Source organism: Cygnus olor, chromosome 24, assembly GCF_009769625.2.
Source record: "Cygnus olor isolate bCygOlo1 chromosome 24, bCygOlo1.pri.v2, whole genome shotgun sequence".
Classification (NCBI taxonomy): Eukaryota; Metazoa; Chordata; class Aves; order Anseriformes; family Anatidae; genus Cygnus; species Cygnus olor.
The window spans coordinates 3,709,269-3,729,104 of record NC_049192.1 but is presented as its reverse complement, the minus strand read 5'-3'; the positions used below and the strand labels follow the sequence as shown (position 1 = coordinate 3,729,104).

The following is a 19,836-nucleotide window of genomic DNA, read 5'->3' as shown; positions in this document are numbered from 1 at the left end:
GTTTTTTTTTTTTTTTTTTTCCCCTTTCCCCCCATTTTCCCCCCATTTCTATGCTGCTGCACCCACCGGCAGCCGAGGTTTGGCACACCGGCTCTGGCAGCAGCAGGGTGGGCAGGTGCCACGCAGGGCCGTTGGCAGAGGGATGTGGGGAAAGTTGGGCCAAGAACATGCAGAAATGGGCAACTTGCAGAGGTGGCTGCAGGGGGAGGCCCGCGGGGAGGGCTTGGCTCTGCCGGGGGGGGACACAAGGGGACGGGGACCCCCCCGTGCCGCTGCGGCTGCGCAGCGGAGGCTGGCGGGCACCCCGCGGGGATTTGGCCCGGAGCTCCGGTGTGAGTGCGGGGAGGAGGGAGCTCGGGGAGCCGGGACGGAGAGCATTGGCAGAGGAAGAAAGAGAGGAGGGGAAAAATATATCAAAGAGCGAGAAATGAACAACTGCAGACAAAGGGCCAAGTCTGGCCTCTCTCCCCCCCCGCTTTCTTAAACCTTACACCATGAGTAATCCCCGCCGCTCGGCACCGTGACGGCTCAGACAAGTAGTCACCGCGTGCGGGTGAGCATCTCCCCTAAGGAAACAATGCAGACAAACACCGGGAGTGGTGAGCGCAGACGTCCCGCTCTGGATGAGTAACGTTATTTGAAAAGCAGATAAATGAAAAAAAAAAAAAATGGGAAGAGGGGAAAGGGAAAAAAAATAAAAACACCACACGTGCTGGTGGGGAGAGAGAAGCCAGGCGTCCTGTGTGTCTGGGTGCCAGGAGCATGGTACAGCGTGGCATGGCACGGCACGTGGGGTCTGGTCCCTTTGGGGTGCTGCGGTGCCCACATCGCTGCTGGCACACTGTATGACATCCATCCCCTCGCCTCGCAGCCTCCTCCCTCTCCCGTGCTGAGGCTCTGCAGGCACGGAGGAAAATTGGTCCCTGGCTGGAGACCCTCCACGCCACAACCTTTGCTCCGTGTGTGGGAGCAGCGCAGCCAGGCGCTGGCGTTTTCGCCTCCGTGCTCTCTCCTTTAACCAGAAACTTTGGCTCAGCAAACCCCAGCCGAGCCCAGGCTGCCTGACCGCCTCTCTCTGTGCAAGAAGGGGAAACTGAGGCACGGCACGGCTGCAAGCCAGAGGGGCTGCAACCCCCAGCCAAGCTCCAAGGCTAAGGACGCTGCACCCCCTGCAATATTCCCCCCATTTCTTTGCAGTTCAGAGCAGGGCCACGAGTTTCGTGCTGTCCCCGTCCCATCCCCAGGGGCTGTTCGCTCGGGGAATACCGAGAGGCTTTTAGGCATTGGGGCTGCTGGGGGGGACACCGGAGGGGGAAGAGGGAGCGGCGCTGACTGCGGTGCACCCGGCAGCCTGTCGCTTTAAAAGGCAGCCAGGAGCCTCTCATCACTTACAGTAACTCGGTGCATCATTTCTTTGCCTTACGCAACACGTGTGCGGGGTCCAAGAGCGGCGGCGGCCACGGGCCCGCCGGCACGTCCAGGCGAAGCTGACTTCCCCCGGTCCTCCAGCAGCACCCAGGGCTGCCCACTTGCCCCCCGGCACGGATCCTGCCCCTGCTCCCCGTGCTGAGCATCCCACGGTGCTGGCAGCGGGGTGCGGGAGCTGCCCAGGTGAGCCCCGTGCAAGGCAGGGAGCGTGGCTCGGATCCGGCCCCGGTCCCCAAGGGGAAGCAATGCGCATGGAAATGGATGGCGTGTTTTGGGCGGAAAAACAGCTTTTCTGCTGCTCCTGAGCTTTCCACCTTGGAAGGGACGGGAATTTGGGGCTAAGCTGTGTGAATGCACAGCTCCCTCCCCCCAAAATTAACACTTTTTCCTTGTTCTCCCTATTTTCCCATTCCCAATTTTCTTTTCCCTTCTTTCCACCTTTTTTTTGTTTGTTTGTTTATTTTGCCTTGAAAGAAGGGGGGAGAGAGGTAGGAAGCAAAAAGTTCAGGGGTGGTGTTCACATCTTTGGCCACTCACTGATTTTCAAATAAGCATCTTTAGAAAACTCAGGTTTTCTTTTTTAAGTCACTCTCACCGTGTAAGAAGAGACAGAAGACAAACGAGCTTTAGCTCTCGTGCTCTCCTCCGTCAATTTGCCAGCAATGGTGAACCCGTAACCTGTGGCAAAGGGGTTTTGGAGCCAGCTCGGACTTTCCTGGCAGGATGAGGCCGCTGCCCGGGTCGGAGCTGCTCTGCCTTCAGTGGGATTAGAGCAGACCCAAACCGACCTTTTCCATGGAAGACTGCAGCGTTCTGCCAAGCTTACAGCAACCTGGGAATTCCTCCATTCCGGGTAAACACCTCTGAGTGAAGATTTTCACTTTTTAAAGATTTCCAATATTCTGGATGGAGAAGCAGGCGCTTTGTGGAGGAGGGAAAAAAAAAAAAAAAAAAAAAAAAAAAAAGAAAGAAGGAAAAATCCTAGAGATTTGGGAATCCCAGGGATTTGGGGAACGATGGTAGAGGTGTAAGAGAGTGAGGATGTGTCCTGCCGGGGGGAGCTGGGATGTACAACTCTTCTGGAGGCGAAGGACCCCGCCACGTGGGACCCCACCACTTGAGCGACACCACTGTCCTCCCATCACGTGTCTCCGTGCTTTATAACCAGGCATTATGCACAACGTCTGATCCCAGGGCGATAAATCCTGCTGCCTCTGTTACATCTTTTTGGAGACGATACACACCGAAAGCTTCGCCTGCTGCAGAATAAAGGAACTTTTTTTCCTTCCTTTTTTTTTTTTTTTTTTTACCCTCTCTTGGGACTTTAGCACTGTAGCACGAGCATCTACGAGCATCTCTCCTGCAATCCCAGGAACATCCCTTGCCTGCAGCAGCCCCAAAGTCCCCCCAGCAATGGGGTTTCCAGCTGGGGCAGGAGCAAGGCGGCCCCTTGGAGCAGGACCAGAGCCTGCAAGGTGCCGTGGCGAGCGCCGCTTTGGGACCTCACCCAGGTCCTGTTCCTAATATTTTCTTCCTGGCTGACACAGACGAACAAAGAGGGATCTTTGGGCCATGCTCAATTCACAAACTCCCCTCGGTGGAAGTCTGCCCATGTCTTTTTGTGCAAATCCTTCCCACTCGGATGCTATTTGATGTCTTCAAAGGGGCTATTCTTATGTTGAGAAAAGAGGGCAGGCGCGGGTTTGACGAGGCTCTTCACTCAAAGCAAAGCTATTTTTCACTCCGAAGAGTGCCAGTTCAGGATTTAAAAAAACAGCCTGTTTTTTGCAGCCTGATATTGGGGCAAAAAACCCGCAAAGTCAGAATGCTGGGGCTCTCATAGGCTACAAACCTGGGGAGGAAGGCAAGCGGGTATGTACCCAGGAGGGAAACAAAGCTCCGTGAACCCACAAAAACACCTTGGGAAAATCGTCTCTTAGTCAAGCCAGGGGCAGGCAACGACTTGTGGTGCCTCCGTGGGTCACGGCCACCCCCGGAGCAAACCCTCTGCCCGAGCACCGTGCACCAGGCTGTGCTCGTCCCGTGCACCCCAAATCAAGGGGGGACCCCAGCATCCTTCGCAAGTGCACCATGCGTGGGAATCGCCCGCTGTGATGATCACAGAGCTACCCTTTTCCGCCACCTTTGGGAAAATTTCCCTTTGGAGCAAAGAGCTAAAGAGAGGCCACGTGGCTGCGGGTGGCCTCTGGGGTGTTTTTGGGGTGCAGAGCTGTGGGGACACAACACAGAGGATGAGTCTCACAGGAAACCCCATGACCACACGGGAACATGCGGTGCCAAAACCTGGGAGCACGGAGAGGGCTGCTTGGGATTTTTCACCGCGAGGGAAAGGAGGAAGTTGTCCTGCTCCAAAGAAAAGTTTACCTTTAGGAAACAGAGCCCTCCCCTCACCACAGCGGGGCACGGCATTTCAGAGAACCCCATCCTGGGGGGCCCCTTCCAAGAAAGCCAGCCCCTTGGAGATGATTCTACAGAAGCGGGTGCGCAGCAAACACACGGCTGAGGGGAGCCCTCCGAAAAATCTCAGGCCTCCAGAGCAGGTGGGAGAAGGGCTGGAGGCTCGGCACCGCCCTGCCCTCACCACCGGCTGTTTGCCCCCCCAGGGAAGATTTTTGGGGGGATGACATTGATGGGGTCGCTGGGATGTTTGCTGGGGGCACCACAGCTTGTGCCTGGTGGGAGCGGGCTTTTCCGCCACGTGGAAATTCCAGGTGCAGGGGAATTTTCATTCAAGAATAAATTAAAAAAAAATGTTAAAATGAAATGGTCAAGAAAAAAAAGAATCTGGTTGTATTAAAACACTTGTCATCCTAATTTCACTTTTTAAAACTATTTCATCTGTCCAAACCCCAGAAATGTCTAAAAAGCTACTTCAGAAGTGAAAAAAAAGAACAGGGAGTCAGTGCTAGTGAACCAAATTGCCTCTGGGGCTTCACAAAAAACTTTCTTTCGCTGCGTCCACATGAGGTTGTGCCTTCCCTGTGGGCCTGGTGGGGACATTGCTGGGTGGGCGCAGCGTGCTGAGCCCCCTCCGCTGCCACCGTGTCCCCCTGCCCTGCTCGGGGTCAGCCCTGGCACCCAAGGGAGGGTGCTTTTGGGGTGTGGGGAAGGGTTTCGCGTCCTGCGGCCGGGCAATGGATGGGGTCCAGCAGCTGCACGGAGGTTGGGTGCCCAATCCTGATGTGTGGGGCCAGCAGCTGGGTGCAAGTTTGGGTTCAGTGGCCTGGTACGGGTTTCTGGGGACCCTGATTGCCTGGCTGGATGCGGCCGTGGGGTGTAACAGAGTGGGGCTGGGGGGCTGCTGGGGTTACCAGCTCAGCACCTCACCTTTCCCACCTGTAAAATGGGCTCAGCAACCTCGTGCGAGCTCCGTTACCCCTGGCAGCGCTTCGCCCCACAACCAGCCCGTCCCCCGTGCCTCAGTTTCCCCCTGCACCCCCCAGCCCCTCACCCAACACTTTCCCCGGGACTGGCCTTGGGGAATCCCACAATTACCACAGGCGCTAATTAACAACACCGGGAGCACACAGGGGGGCAGCGAGCCCCACTTTGGGGGGGGGGGGGGGGCTTGAAAACCCACCGCATCCCTTACACCACAAACCAAGCGGGTGGGGGGGATGACAGAACGGAGCCCCCCCCCTCCTCCCTCCCCGTCCTTCCTCCTCCTCCTCTTCCTCGGGCCAGAGGGGAGGGGGGGCCGGGCAGGGAAAGCGGCTGCACCTGCTTTAGAGGAACTATGGTAGGGCGGCCGGCTCCCGCCCCGCGCCGCCGCGCCCGCGCCGAGCCGAGCCGAGCCGAGCCGGGACGAGGCGGACCCCGGAGCCCAGCCCGGCTCGGCACGGCCCCGCAGCCGCCCCGCAGCCGCCCCGTACCCTTGGTGGGGGGGCTCCCGAAAGAGGGGGGGGGGGGCGCCAGGGGGCGCCGGTGCCGGTTCCCCCCCCCTCCAGCACCAGCGCCGCCGCCGCCAGCAGCAGCCTCGTGCCATGCAGCGGCGGTCCTAGAGGCGCGCCCCGTCGAACTTTGGGGGGGGGGGGGGAGGAAGGAGGAGGAGGAGGAGGAGGAGGAGGAGGAAGGGGAGGAAGAGGAGGCGGCCGCATGCCCGCCGCGGCCCCCGCGCTACCAGGTGGGTGAGAGCGGAGCGGGCTTGGGGGGGTCCCGGTGCCCCCCCCCCACCCCCACCGGGGAGCTTCGACAGGACCCCCCCCCCTTCCCCCTTTTTTTCCCTTTTCTCCCTTTTTCCCCTCTTTCCCCCTTTTTTTCCGCCTTCCCCCCCCATTCCCCCCCTTATCGCCCCCTTTCGCCCCTTTTCTCCCCTTTCCGCCCCCCTCTTTTCCCCCCTTTTTCCTCTCTTCCCCCCCTTTTCCCCTCTTCTCCCCCTTACCCCCCCCTTTCCTCCCCCTTTCCTCCTCTTCCCCCCTCTTCCATCCCCCCCTTTCCCCCCCCGTTTGCCCCTTTTCCCCCATTTTTCCCCCTTTTCCCCTTTTTTCCCCCTTCCCCCCCCCCCCCCTCCGCGGAAGTTTGGTGCGGAGCCGGGACAAAGGCAGCGGGGGGGGGGGGGGGGGGATTAATGGGGGGGGATCCCGGGGGGGTCCCCATTGCGCCCCTCTCTCGGTGCAGCCCAAGGCGGGGGGGGGGGCTCGGGGGTCTCCGCCTCCCCCCCCGAGGCGTTCCCCGGCCGGCGGCGGAGGAGGAAGAAGAGGAGGAGGAGGAGGAGGAGGAGGAAGGCGGCCCCCGGCAGCCCCCTCGGGGCGGGTTGGGGGGGGGGGCGGGGGGGCACGGGGCGAGCTGGGCTGAGCCGAGCCGAGCCGAGCCGGGCTCCGGAGGTGCCGCTCCCCGGCGGGCCGGGGTCCCAGCACCGGGGGGGGGGGGGGGGGACGCACGCACACAGGGCCCCCGCCATGCCGAGCCTCCGCCGCGCTCCCTTTGTTGGGGCTTCGCCTTTTTCCCCCTTCTTTCTTCCCCCGCTGGCAGTTTTGCTTTAACACCAGCTGCTCCTGGGGGCTCGGGGTGGGCTCTTTGTTTTTTTTTTTTTTTTTTAATTATTTTTATTTTTTTTATTATTATTTTTTTCCCCTTCCTCCCCCCACTTTTCTAACTCGCCCCCCCCCAGCCCCGCCGCTCCGCGCTCGCCTCGCTCGAGATAAATAAGTCGGGCGGCCGAGCGGCCCCAAGTTTTGAAATTGCTGGGAGAAGCAGCCGCAGCCGTCCCCGTCAACCTGCAGCGAGACCGGCCGTCGCTCCGGCGCCCTGGGAAACCCTCTAGAAAACCCACAAGGTGAGGGAGAGGAGGAAAACCCACGGGCACCGCCAAAAAAAAAAAAAAAAACACCCCATTGCAGGGAGCTGGAGGAGCCGGCCGCGGGTTTGGCACCGGGGGGGGGCCACCGCCGCGCGCCCCGACCCGAATCTGTGCCCGCCGTGCACCCGGCTGCGAAGTTTGGGAGTCTTCGGTGCGCCTTTGTTCGGGAGGGCAGACGGGGTGGTTTGGCCTGGGGGGGGTTCCTACGAGGTTTTGGGGGGGGGCTCGGGGCTCCGGTGTGATGCCCGCTGCCCGCGGGAGGGCTCGGGGGGCTGCCTGCTGGTGGTGACGGCAGGGATCCGAGCGCCTTGGCAAAGAGTTTTTCCGTACGGAGCCGTCGCCTTGTGGGGGTTCAGAAATTGGTGGAAAAAAAATAAAAAATTTAAAATCGGGTGGTGAAACCTCGGTGGGTCGCTGCGAGCCCCCCAGGGCTGCCTCGGCTCAGCCTCACTCGGTGCGGTCCCGGCTCCGTGGCGCGACGCTGCCCCGGCAAAGTTCGCTCGCTCCTATTCTTCCCCGAGCCCTCTCCCTCGTCCGTGTCCTAAACAAACGCGGCTCTGTCTCTTCTCTCCCGCTCCCCCTCAGAAAAAAGAAAGGCTCTCCACAAAGTGCTGTGCTAGCAGCAGATTGCTCCGAATATTTCTTTCGGTGGTAGGAAATCTGGTTCGAGTTGGCAGGCGCGTTCCGAAGGTGTGTATAGGGGAGAACAAGTGGAGTGTAATTGGGTTTGTTTTTACCATTTGGGATTGATTCTTTTTTTTTTTTTTCTCCCCCCACCCCCCCCCATTTAAAAAAAAAAAAAAAAAATTGAAGAGCTGTCGCCTTCTCTTCCCCCCCCCCCTGCCCCCCGTGCACTTTCTAAATCAAATAAAAACCCGCGTGGGGGAGAGCAGGAATAATTCACGGCCGCCCGAAAGCTCAACTTCGCTCGGAGCGGCGAACCGCACGCTTTGAAAAACTTGCCCTGGGATTTTGCTCCTCTTAATATAGTCCTAAAGGAATTTGGGTCCAGATTCCTCTCCAGGATCCCCCGGCGGGTTTAGGCAGCTCCACCGGCTCCGCTCGGCGGCCGCGGGATCCCGACGTTGCCTCTTGCCACGGTCGGACCCAACTTAGCATCGGGTTAAGCCCTGGCTTTTCTGCGAGCGTTGTAAAGCTGTGGGGCATACCATAAAAACGTTATTAGTTTCTGTATTAAAAAGCCTGGGTTGTTTTTTAACCCGAACCAGAAGGAGGATTTACTTTTTACAAATTTCTTCTTGTGTGTTAAAAAATTTACGCGAGCACCGCGTTGTGCTGGGAGCAGGCGTTCGGTGGGAAATCAGCACAACGTGGGGCTTGCACGGGCGCTGTGCCCCTGGTCTCTGGGTTCACGGGGACCTTGTTCCCCTTCATCCTCCCCAGCTTGTCAATTATACACGGCGAAGCCTCGGGCTTCTGTGAAACCCAGCTCTGAATTTATTTTTTTAATTCCCACCCCCCCCCTTCGAGTCTGTTTAAAATCCGACAAGCCCCCAGGGGTGGGTGGAAGGAGAAATCGCTGGGTTCGTAAAATTTACCCCCTTTTTTTCTTTGCCGTTTTTTTTTAATTATTATTTTTTTCCCCCTTCAGGTTGCTCAAATCGAACTGCAAAGGGGGGGGGTGGGATGCGTTGGGGGGAGAAATCTGGCGAAAAGCAGGGAGGAAATTTCATGTGCCGAGGCGGGGAGCTTTTGTCAGGGCTGCAGAGCCCTGGGGTGGCTCCGGCTCCTGCCCTTTGTGGCATGGAGCTGGGGGCGAGGGGGGGACGGGACTTGGAGTAGTGCTGGGGATCATCCCGGCTCGGAGATGCTGCCTTTTTTTTAAAAATTTTATTTGAATTTATTAGTTGTTGGTTTTTTTCATTGTTGTTGTTGAGGTTTCCCCCCCAGGGCCATTTGATGCTGAGCCCGAAGCAGGGGGCTGAGCATCGCTGGGAGAAGCAAACAGTGCTGTGACCTGGTGCAGAGCCCAAATTTGGGCTCTGTTTGGGGGGAAAATGTGGAAAATTGCCCCCCTCAGCCCCAGGAAGGTGCTGCAGGGACCTGGGCCCCGGGGGGAGCCGTGGGTGCCCCCCGTGGGGAAGGGGCCGGGGGAGGAGGATGCAATGGGAAGCGCCCGGGTGCCTTTTGGGGCAGATTTGCTGGGGGGGCGGGGGCGGAAAGCTGAGAAAACCGGCGGAGAAATGGGATGAAAAGGGCTGAAAAGTTGTGGTTTGGGGGCGGGAGGAGGCGAGGAGGGGGGCTGAGAGTGTGCAGGGGGGGGAACATCGGCGGCCCCGCTCACCTCCCTGCCCTCCGAGGACGTGTCCCGGTCCCGCATCGGGCAGGGGAGAGCGGCCGGAGCACGTTTGGGAAATGAGTGCACCCCGTAAAATCCAGCGCCGCCGAAATCCCCGCTGCGGGCCCGTGCCCCTTCTCCCTCCTAATAACCCGGCAGGAATGCGAGTGCACTCACTTGTGAAGTTGCTGCCCGGAGAGCCCGGCAGCTTTTCTTTTCTGCCGCCGGAGAGGGGGATGCTTTGAGGCTGTTTGTGTCTCGCAGTGGGGCTGGGGAGGGGGGCGGCAAGGCTCCGGCTTTGAGTTGTGATTTTTTTTTTTCTTGCTTTTTTTTTTTTTATTTATTTCTCTTCCCGCCCCCCCCCCCAGCTCCTTCTCAGCCGTCCCGCGGGGGGCAGAGGAGCTGGAGGTGCGGGGCCGGCTTCGCCTTTGTGGTGGCAAGGTGGGGGGCGAGCCCCGCGCGGGGACGCGTCCCATTCTTCTTCCCCAAGAAAGGCAGGACAACGCCGAGCCCCCCTCATTTCTTTCACCCCCCCCTGTTCCATTTAAAAGGAACGCACGGTTCTATCTTTTGGCACCTCGTCTCCCACCGCAGAGCGGGCTTTGGCGGCTGGAAGGGTTCGGGAAATCCTCGTTATTCGTGGCGGGGGCAGTTTTCCCCCGTGGCCGTGGCGCTTTCGAAGCGCTCAGCCCCGGCCGCGGGTGGTGCGGGGGCTCCGGGGGATGCTCCCCGCTGCCTCCCGACAGCTCCCAGCCCTCGGGGCCGGGGGCGATTTTTCCCCCCCCCCTCCTTCTGCTTGCCGCCGCGCCGCTGTCACCTGCCGTTTCTGGAAGTGGAAACGTGAAATTTCCTGCCCTGTCCGCTTTCATTTCCATCTCCTCCGGCGCGGCCGCTCGCCGGAGCGGGGCAGGAGGGCACCTTGCAGCCGGGGGCTCGGCTGTGCCCCCCCGGGGGGAGCTGCTGGCATCTGCCCCTTGGAGGGGCGAGCGTGGTGATACCCAGAGAGGGAGGGGAAAAAGTGGGGGAATAAAGCCCTAAATGCCCTTGGAAACCCATCCAGCCATCTCAGGAGATGTAAAAACACGGCAACGTGCAGCTTCTGGGCACCCTGGTGCACCTGAGAGAAGTGCTGCCTGCCTCTGCCCTTCGATGTCACCTCCCCTCGCTCTATTTTGATTTTTCCAGAGAAAAAAACCCCTCGCCCGCCAGGACTTCCCTGGCCGGCAGCTCGGCCCCGCTGCCAGGCGGCACGGGGATGGCGTGGGAAGGGGCTCCCGGCATTCGGGGGGGCACAAAACCATCCCCGCGCCCCGTGGGGCACCGTGTGCGGCGCGCTGGGACCTGCGGGTCGGGGTGGGGGTGGTCGGTGCTGGAAAAACTTCCCAATTTTTCTTCCACCGAGAGCATTTTGCAGTTGTGCGATGCGCAGCGGAGACGCCGCCGGAGAGGTTTTCTTTAAAACTTTTTCCTACTCTGATTTAAAGCCCTTTTGGCAACCAAGTTTCTGTGCTGAGGCGTGATGCTCGCGACAAAAAAGCGCTGGCGAGCGCAGCAGCGGCAGGGCAGGGGGAGAATTGAGAGGCAAAATCCACCTTCCCTCGGAGGTCCGCAGCGAGATGCAGAGCCCGTCCCTCCGTCCGTCCGCGTTTTATTTCATAAAGATCTCGCTCCCCTGCCCGCAGAGATTAGATCTGGGGACGGAGCTGAAGGGAAGTCATTAAGGGATTACGATGCCTTGTGCCGGGAGCGCAGACGTGGGTACGGGGCCGGCCCTAACGGTACCTGGATACCGAAACAAATGAACCCTGCGTGCTCGAAGCACTTGGCACGGGCTGTCTCCATCCGCTTGTCTTTTTTTTTTTTTTTTCCCTTTTTTTTTTTTTTTTTAAAGGGAAAAAAAAAAGCCTATGTTGGAGATGTGCTCGGAGTTGTTAGCTGGGTTGTTAGCTCAGTTGAAGCAAGCCGGTGTCGGCGCTCGCCGGCCCCAGGCGACGCTCGCTGCCTGGCTTTCATGCCCTGGCAAGTTGGCAAAAAAAAAAAAAAAAAAAAGTCTTTTTGCTTCGTGCTCAAACGGAAATCCTTCTCCTGTGCCGCGGTTGTCGGGTCCGGATCAGCAGCAAAAGCACTTTCAGTTTTTTATTTTTTTATATATCTGTATTTTTTTAGCGAAACGGGGAGAGGAGGGTGGCTGCGAAGGGGGAGGAAATTTCTCCCGGTCCTGACGGATCCTGCGTGCGTTTATCAGGAGCGAAAGGTGCAATAACGAAACTTTTTTTTTTTTTTTCGGGTTGTTGGGGGGGGGGGGGATTGCTTTCCAAACCGCAGGCAGCTGTGAAAACACGCACACAAAAAAAAAAAAAAAAAAAAATCCTTTTTAAGGTACTAGAGGGGGAAGAAAATCCCGTCGGGGGCCCTGCTTCGGAGGCAGTTTGAAAGCTGTTTATTCTGCCTCATTGGCAAACCTCTTCCACGTGACCGTGTTTGGTCGGGAGCTGGCACGGGCCGATGGGGAAGCTGCCGGCCGGATCCGGGCGCCTGGGGCTGCTCCCGGCTGGGCCGCGGGCTCCGCGCTGCGAGCGGGGCGGCTGCGAGGGCTGCGCGCTCCGGGGGTGCTCGGGTACGTGTTGGGGACCCCGATTTCCCCCCCCTCGCCGTGGATGTTTCGGGCGGGGTGGGTTTGGAGGGGTGGGGGCCGGCTCGAGCCCCTCGCCGCGTGCCGGCGGCGGTGGTGGCACCGAGGAGGAGCCGTCGAGGGTTTCAACGTGCCGGGGCTGGATGCGCTCCAAAGGCTCGGGGATTTGGGGTGACGCCGGCCCCGGGCTGGGCGTTTGCTCGGGCACCGATGGTGCCGGTTAAGCAAACAGAAGGAGAGGCCGCGCTCGGCACCGCTGCATGGGGCCGCAGCAGGGATCGGCCGGGATGAGCGGCTCGCTGGCGGCGGGCGGTGTCGAAACGGCTCGTTTCAACACACCTTTCCCGGGGCGCTCGCAGAACTGGGTTTGTCTGGTGGGATTTAACCGTGCTGGGGCGAACGGAGGCAGAAAACGACAGCGGTGCGTGCTCCCCGCTGCCATCCGGGGCAGCGTGCGCCTCGCCGAGCATCGCGCCGCGGGTGTCGGAGCCCGGCTCCGTCCTGCCCTCCCTGTGTGAGCCTCGGCAGCTCGCTCGAGACCTCTGAGTTTATTCCGTGCGCCAGAGATCAGTGGTGAGTAGCTCTTTTTGCCTGCCTAACGTGAACGTGCAAGCTGGGGACTACGCTGTGTGTAGTAGGATCTGGATGGGGACCACCTCGGAGAAGCTGTCACGGGCTGGATAAATGCTGTCTCCAGCCTCGGGAGTGTGCTGCAGCCAGGGCTTGTGCTCGGGAGCGAGGCATGCGCACGGGTCCCGTCCACCCGGGGACGTCTCCTCTTGGCGGTGGCACACGTTCTGCCCGGGGCTGGCTCTCTGGTGGCTTGCAGCTGGGCTCGTGGCTCGCTTGGATGTGTGGTATCACATGCTGGGGTCGCCGGGTGGGTCGGCTGCTGTAGGATGGGGTTTCCAGCATGGATAACCCCGCTTTGTCCACGCTGGGGGGTCCTCGTGGCACGAGGATGAGGATGACTGTCCCCAGCCCAGCTTGGCAGAGCAGGGCTCAGGACAGGGAAGCTGCCCCCCTCTGCATGGGCAGAATGATGTGGGGCTCTCCTGGACGTGGGGTGGTCCCAAGGGTGTTGGAGCTGTCCCTGACTCTGGGCAAGGCGACGGCTTATGGCAAGAATTGCTAGCTGGAGCAGCTTCTTGGTGAGCATCGGCCGGTTTGGGCTCCCCTGGACCTGGCTTTGGGCAGGGGTTAGGGGCAGAGAACCCCTGCCATGGCCTGGCCCAGCCTGAGCATCCCTGGGTGGTGTCACGTCCCCTCCAGGTGCCACCTACTCTGTCCTGGTGGCCAGCCTGAAGAGGCACCGTCGTCATGGCTGGGCTGCTCGGGCCAGAGGAGCACACCCCGAGGTGTGGAAGCAGAGCAGGACGGTGATGCCTGGAACCAAACCCAGACCTTTAACCACCCACGTCCCATCTCGGGCATCTCCCCCTCCCATGGGAGCTCCGGGCTCCTGGCAGGGGCAGGAGGTGGCAGCAAGATGCTCGGCGCACCGGGGTGCTGTGCCGGTGGGCGGCCATCCCCCAGAGTCCAAAGTCCCCGGCCGATCCCTCCTGGATGCGGCCAGACCTGAGGCTGGGAGGGAAATTCCCAAATGCAGCCACATTCGGCTTATTAGAAACGGAAGGAGGAGAGAAAATAAAAGCGTGTGTGGGGACAAAGTCCCGTAACTTCTGTGGCAGGAAATGTGGATTTTGAAAATGCGCTGTCCCGGGCGTAGCTGCAAACCCCGCTTCTTTTGCCACCACGGACTTGGGTAGGGGTAAAGCCGCAGCTTTTATAAAACGATGTTTCCAGCTTTGCTCTTCTCCGTTATTGTCTCCAAAGTATTTACGCCTTCTCCTTTGCTCCCCAGGCTGCTTTCCCTGCAGGGAAATCCCTTCCTGACGGGAGCCATGTGACTTCTCTTCTGCACGGGGGCTCTGGGCTGGGTTTTGCTCGCTCCCGTGCCCGGATTTTGCCGCCGTGCCCCGCTCTCAGCCTCGTCCCCGGCGCGAGCGTTCGCGTGTAAATGACCCCCCCAAAGGGCCAGGATTTCTCAGCTGGGAAGCAAAAAGGGGTGCTCAGCTCCTGCCCCGCTGGGAAATCTGGGCTGGGGGTTTGTGGCGGTGCTGGGCTTGGGTTCGCAGAGGGGGGAACGGAGCCAGGCCTCTCCTGTAGGCAGGTGCAAGGTGGGAATGGGGGGAAAAAGGAGAGAACGGGCAATGGAGAGCAGACGGGCAGGCTGTGTGTCAGGCCGCATCCTGCACCAGGACAAGGCTTTTTGGGTGTCGTCAGAGCCACCCCGGTTTCTGCAGCGTTTTGGAGGGCTGGGATAAAACCCGTGGAGCAGCCGGGCGATCGGGAAACGCTGCAAAGCTGCTGCTGTGGGGAGGGGAAGAGAAATAGGGAAGAAGTCCTAAAATCCCTTCGCGGGCGAGGTGTGTGTAAGCGTCCCGGAGCAGGGATTGCCGGCCGAGCTTCCCTCTCGTGGCGCGGCACGAGGTTTGCTTCGTTCCTCTTTTGCTGTGGCTGCAGGCGGAAGGTTTGTGCTGGCTTCAGCCCTGCCGAAATTCGGGTCTGAGTTCCTGCATCTCGCTGCCATCGCCAGGGGATGCAGCAGGGACCCGGCGTTAATGGGACAGGTCCTGGGGCTGATCCCTGCCTGCCCTGGAGGATGCTCAGGGCTCTCCAGGTCCGGCCCCAAAGGTCACTCGCTCCCTGCTCAGCACGGCTCCGGTCAGGTTATTCTGGCTTCCTCTTTTAACCCAGGTTTTTATTTATACCTAGCGTGACAGATTCCGCTTCTAGGCTCCGTTTCCAAATCCCTTGAAGTCTTTCCCTTGATGCTGGAGGGCTGTAGCCTGAACAAACGCCCTTGTCTGTGGGAAGAGGAGCCGCCGCTCCGAATCTGGGTCAAGCTCGGGGGCTGTCGGAGCAGCCCCGTCCGGGATCAAACGCCGCATTGTTCCTCGCAGGTAGCACAAAGGTCCCGAGGTAGCGCCGTCCCCCCAACGCCCCCCGGGTTACAGAACCTTTTAAAAGACTGCTGAAGAGGGCAGTCCGTTTAGAAATACAGTGAGGGAAAGCTGACGGGCCGAGGGGAACGTTTGGGGATCAGAGGAGGCTTTGGGGAAGGTCGGGGCCAGCTGGTCGATTATCTGCGACGATGCGCAAGGAGCCCCCGGCGCTGCTGAGCTCCCAGCCCCGTGCTCGGGAGCAGGTTTGGGACACATGGACAGACGGATGCACGGCTTTTAAATTCGGTACTGGATTACGGCTAGAGTTAGGAGCGTTGGTCCGCGTGGGGCTGATAGCATGGTGGGCACCCGGGGACTTGTTGCTGGTGGAGTTTTGGTGACCTGGATGGTGTCCGTGCTGCATCCCGGTGTCTTTGCCATCCCTCATCCTGCTGGGGTTGTTTTGGGGCTGGGGAGAAATGGGGACGTGCCCTGCCCAGGGTGGCTGGTGATGAGGCCAGTGCAGCTCAGCAGCACTTCAATGCGCCCCCAGTAGCACGCTCGCAAGGGCTGTCCTGATCTGGGACGGCCACGCTGCTTTGGGGTGAAACTCGCCAGTTCCAGGGATGATGAGGAAAGGCACCGCCGGGGCCGTGTCCCCAACACACCCTGCCTGGAGCCATGGAGCGAGGTGCTCCGTCTCCACCTCTGGGGATGTGTTTCTGGGGCAGGCGAGGGCTGCCCCAGCTGCCTGCTTCACCAGGGACGTGACGGACCCTGCGGCAGCAGGGGCAGTGCCGGAGCTTCGCCTGCACCCAGCTTGGGGTGGGCACCGGTCCCACCGTGCCCCCTCTGCCCTGGCAGTGAATCATAAACTAATATCATAAAGAAAAATTATTTATTTATTTTTTTTTTGTAAAGAGGGGCGGAGTGGAGAAAACCCTGCACCATTCCAGGTGTGCTCTGCAATGAGGATACATCTCATACCACCTCCCTAGCGCAGCACCGTCCGTCCCATGCCACCAGGGATGCCCCCAGTGGCACTCGGCCACCGAAGCCTGGTCACTTCTGGCTGGAGCCTCAGCAGTGCCCTGTGTGCTGCTGCTTTGTGCCTTTGCACCCCGTGGCCGGATGAGTTTGGGGGCCTTATATTCTTAGGAGGAAGCATCACCCACTGCCGGTGATAAGCAGAGATTTGGGGGTGCAGACCCCCTCTGGCACAGCTTTATTGCGCCTCCATCAGTCCCCGTAGTCCTTCCATAGCTCTGTCCCAGTTTGTATAGCAGGGGAGTGCTGCTGGGATTTGGGACGGTGCTGAGTCCCGATGCGTGCTTTAAGGGCTGAGCTCTTGGGTTCGCAGCGGGGTTCCGGAGCCCAGCGTGGTCTGGAGACGCTGGGGGTGGTGCTGCGGGACCAGCTCGCCTGCCCGGCCAAAGGGATGCTGGAAGCGCGGCGGTGTGACTCAACCCCTGCCAGGAAAAGAGGAGATGAGCTCCTGCTCCATCCCTGCACGTGGCGCCCCAGCGAGGGTGCTGGGGGGGCTCTCCCCGGCCCCACTCAGCTCAGGATCGAAGAGGATGCGGTGGCTGAACGCGGCTCATCCCAGGTCACCCACCAAGGACCGCGGCGCGTGGGGGACCCTGGCGCGGGGAGGTGCTTCCCTGGCTCGTGGGGATGCTCTGAGCCTCTGAACCCTCTTCTGCACACCCGAAACTTTCAGCACGCCTTCCCTCCCTGCGCCGATGCCGTCCTGGGGTGCTGCTTCCCATGTTTTAAGGCAATTCCTGAACCTGCTCGCGTTCCTCCAGCCGCAGCTCCCGGTGCTGCTGTCGGGAGCCGTGTTTGTCTTCGGGGTATGCTGGAACCGGGCAGGAGGTGCTGAGCCCGGGCAGGGCAGCTGAGCCGTGCAGAAACAGAATCAGGAAGGGGTTCGAAACGGCCGAGCCCTGCTCCGGGGGTGCTGGCGAGACGGGGAGCCGGCCTCGGGTCATGCCTGCCTCTGATTCGGATGAAAAAAAAAGACTTCAGACCGAGAGTTTGAAAATGCCCAAGGATAGTTCTCCCCCCCACCGCCTTTTTTCTTCTTTCTCCTCGTGAGCAGCATAATTTCTGGATGAAAACCAGGCCTCTTCCTGAATAGAAATGGGACTTGCAGTGGAAAGCATCACTGTGCAGCGGGGAGTGCGTTAAGTAGAGCGTTTCTGGATGAATTTTTGCACAAACATGACTGAGTCTGGGAAAACTTGCAGCATCTGAGTTCTTCCCTCGCATTTAATAGGCACCGCGGTGTTTTTTTTATTTCCACCCTCTGGATTATTTAAAGGCCAGAAGAGACTTTTAGCAACCTCCAGCCTGACTTCATGCAAACTCAGCTGGAAAATTTTGCTCGGGGCCGTGTGTCCCAGCACCGCATCCCTCGGGGCTGGCGGCGTCGGTACGCCCGCGCGCCCCCGTTGCTCCTTTTCCTGGTCCTGTTTGGCTCTCGCCTGCTTCCAGTTCATTTTCTCCCTTCTTGGCTGTGTCCTCACCCTGCTCAGCCTCAAACTGGTTTTATTTTTTTATTTTATTTTTTATTTTCCCCATAAACACGCTGTTACCAGGAGCCTTCCTCCGCCCCGCTGCTGCCCTTCCAGTTCCCAAGGGTGCCGGGTGCCGCTCCCACGCCGTGGGTGCCTTTCTCAACCCCAGACACATCAGGACACTTCCCTGCCCTCCTCTTCCTCATCTCGCCATGAGGCAGGCGTGGGACACGATGCTGTTAGTGGCTCTGTCCGAGGGGAAGAGCCCTCCTCTTCCTCAGCACTGGCTGGAGGCTGCGGTAGGTGGGTGCCTCGGCGGAGACACCCGCGGGCGCGGGTGACGTTCAGGCTGTCGGCGCGCAACAGGGAGGGAAGGGATTGCAGCACGTGGCGACTTGGGTGAGTGACACCTTGGGTTTGGGATGTGGTGGGTGCGTGGCACGTTGGGCGTGCATTGCGTGTGCCCCGGAGGCTGGCCTGGGGCTGTGCAGCGGGCAGGATGCGTGCGCCGTGTCCGTGCCTCCCTGCCGCGTGCGCTCGTGTTGGCGATGAGCAAAAAGAGCCGTGTGCACCGCGGTCTGGCAGAGCCTTAACCCCCGGTCTGGCTTTATTCTGCGAGATGCCGGCGTGTCCCCGTGGATGGAAACACCGGCGCGTGGCTGGTGGGTGCAGCACGTGGCCGTGGATGCCGCACGGGGCCGCGGGTGCAAGGCTGCGGGGCGCGCACGCGTGCACGGGCGGGCGTGCGCACGCACGTGGGTGCGCACGCCGCTCTCCTCCGGGGCTTGGGCTGCAAGCTCTTCCCCTGGAAGAGCAGCAATGGGAGGTACTTTTAATTATTTTAATAGGATTTTGAGGAAGGAGCGCGCTTGGGCTGCAAATCTTAAAGGCTTCGTCCCGTGTGGAGGTGCGGAGCGGTTCTGACAGCGAGCTGTGCGTGTTGGGAAATCAGCCGGGTTCTCCTCCCGTGTTTTTTTTTTTTTCCTGGGAGCTTGGAGTATTTTTTCTTCCCTGTGAATTTTTTTTCTTCCCCACCCTATTCATTATCATTTTTGTTAATTAGATTGTGATGGGAATGGTCTCTATTCAAAGGAAAAAACCTCTGAGATGTGTTTTTATGAGTGTGCGTGTTTCGGGGCGGGGGGGAGCAAGGATGCTTGAAAGAAATCATTTTAAAAATAATTTCTTCATAAAGCTCTTTAAAAGAAAAACCCAGTTACCCTTCCCCCATCCGGCCCCCCTGCCCCCCCCCCCCCCCCCCCCCCCCCCCCCAATTAAACGATTTGAATTTTCACGTTAACCGCTTGGTGCTTCCTCGGCGCCTCAGATGATTAGAAAGGGATATTCATTTATGCCTTTTAAACGCCGCCCCGATTAAAATCAGAGAGATTTTTTCCTTCATCAAAATCTAACATCCTTGAAAAATTAATTTGATGCCTCTTGTTATCAATTAATTGAATCTCGTTGGGAGAGAGGCTCGTGCGGCGGGTGGTTGGAGCTGGCCCTTCTGTTCTTAGTTGCTTTCCCCCCTCTCTTCTCCCTTCTGCTGCTGCTTCCAAACACTGACATTATAAAACTCGGCCTTTTCTTATTATTTTTAACTCATCTCATAAAATAAAATAAATGAATAAAACTTGGTCTCTCTTCCCACCCTCCTCCCCATTCCCTTGAGTTCCTCGTCTATGAAAGACCCTTTTTTTCTCTCTTTCTCTCATCCCTCTCTCCTATAACTTACAAGGCAGTGGGAGAGAAAGAAAGTTAGTGCTTTAGCAATTTCTTGGCGTAGCAAAGCGGCCAGGGTCCGTCTTTCTTCCTTTCTTTAACTGGGGATATTGGATATTTCATTTGAATCTCCCTCTTTTCAATTAAAAGTGCGCGGCTCCTTCTCTTAAGCCCGCTCTATTCTCCTCCTCTGTCTCTGCAGCCGGAGAAGCGATTTTCCTTTCTTCAATATTTCAACTCTTCCCCCGAGACGGGCTGCCTGCGTTTTTTTAATAGACTTTTTCTCCCTCTATTAAACTTTTCCAATCTTCGTCCCTTTATTTTTTTTTCCTTCCCACCTCTTTAAACAAAAAAAAAAAAAAAAAGGGAGAGGAAAAGTTATAAGATTTAAAGAACTGGGTCATTCAGGAAGTTATTTCAATAACTTAGGAAAAAAAAATTAGGCGTTAGCTTCAGCGTAACTCTCCTTGGAGGGAATCTACCTGGATGCTTTTAGGTACAGGCTCTTCCCTGGTGCCCCCTTTATGTCCCCTCGTGAATTTGGGGCTGGGGTTTTTAGGGAGTTGGATAACTCGAGCGAGTGCATCCACGCTTCTGTTTGATGGGATCGTGGACATGCTTGGCTTCTTCCGAGGACTAAATTCACGCTGGGCTCTTGGTGCCCCTTGTGGGATGCTTTTGGGGGCGGTCGTATCCCCCTGCCCATGAGTGTGGGGGGTTTCGGGTGTTTTTTTCCTTGCCGTGGGCCCTGCAGGTGGGAGATGCCGTTGCCTCCATCCAGACCTGTCCCATCTTTGGTGCTGGTTCTGCTCCCTGGGGATACCGAGGGTTTCGGAGGCTGCTCTGCCCAGCAGGGGCCTGGGCAGTGGCGCTGTGTGCTGCCCTGCCACACGTTTTTCCTTTGAGTTCCCCTTTACATCGAGCAGAAGGGAATCAAGTGGCTATTTCTGGGATCTGCTTTATCCCAG

The 19,836-nt window shown here is 58.8% G+C and overlaps 1 protein-coding gene across 19 annotated transcripts in view; it reads left to right on the top strand.

Moving 5' to 3' along the window:
- Positions 1-5,434: 5,434 nt before the first annotated feature.
- Positions 5,435-19,836, top strand: part of FOXP4 (forkhead box P4) — a 59,271-nt gene continuing 44,869 nt past the window's right edge. For 7 of the 19 annotated variants that reach the window (XM_040535603.1, XM_040535604.1, XM_040535599.1 and 4 more), the window contains exons 1-2: positions 5,495-5,572; positions 6,560-6,724. The gene's annotated coding sequence lies outside the window, so the exon portion shown is untranslated. Of the gene's footprint in view, positions 5,573-6,559; positions 6,725-11,134; positions 11,302-11,523; positions 11,665-19,836 lie in introns of those variants that run through there. The other 12 variants (XM_040535587.1, XM_040535592.1, XM_040535602.1 and 9 more) reach the window with 12 other exon arrangements.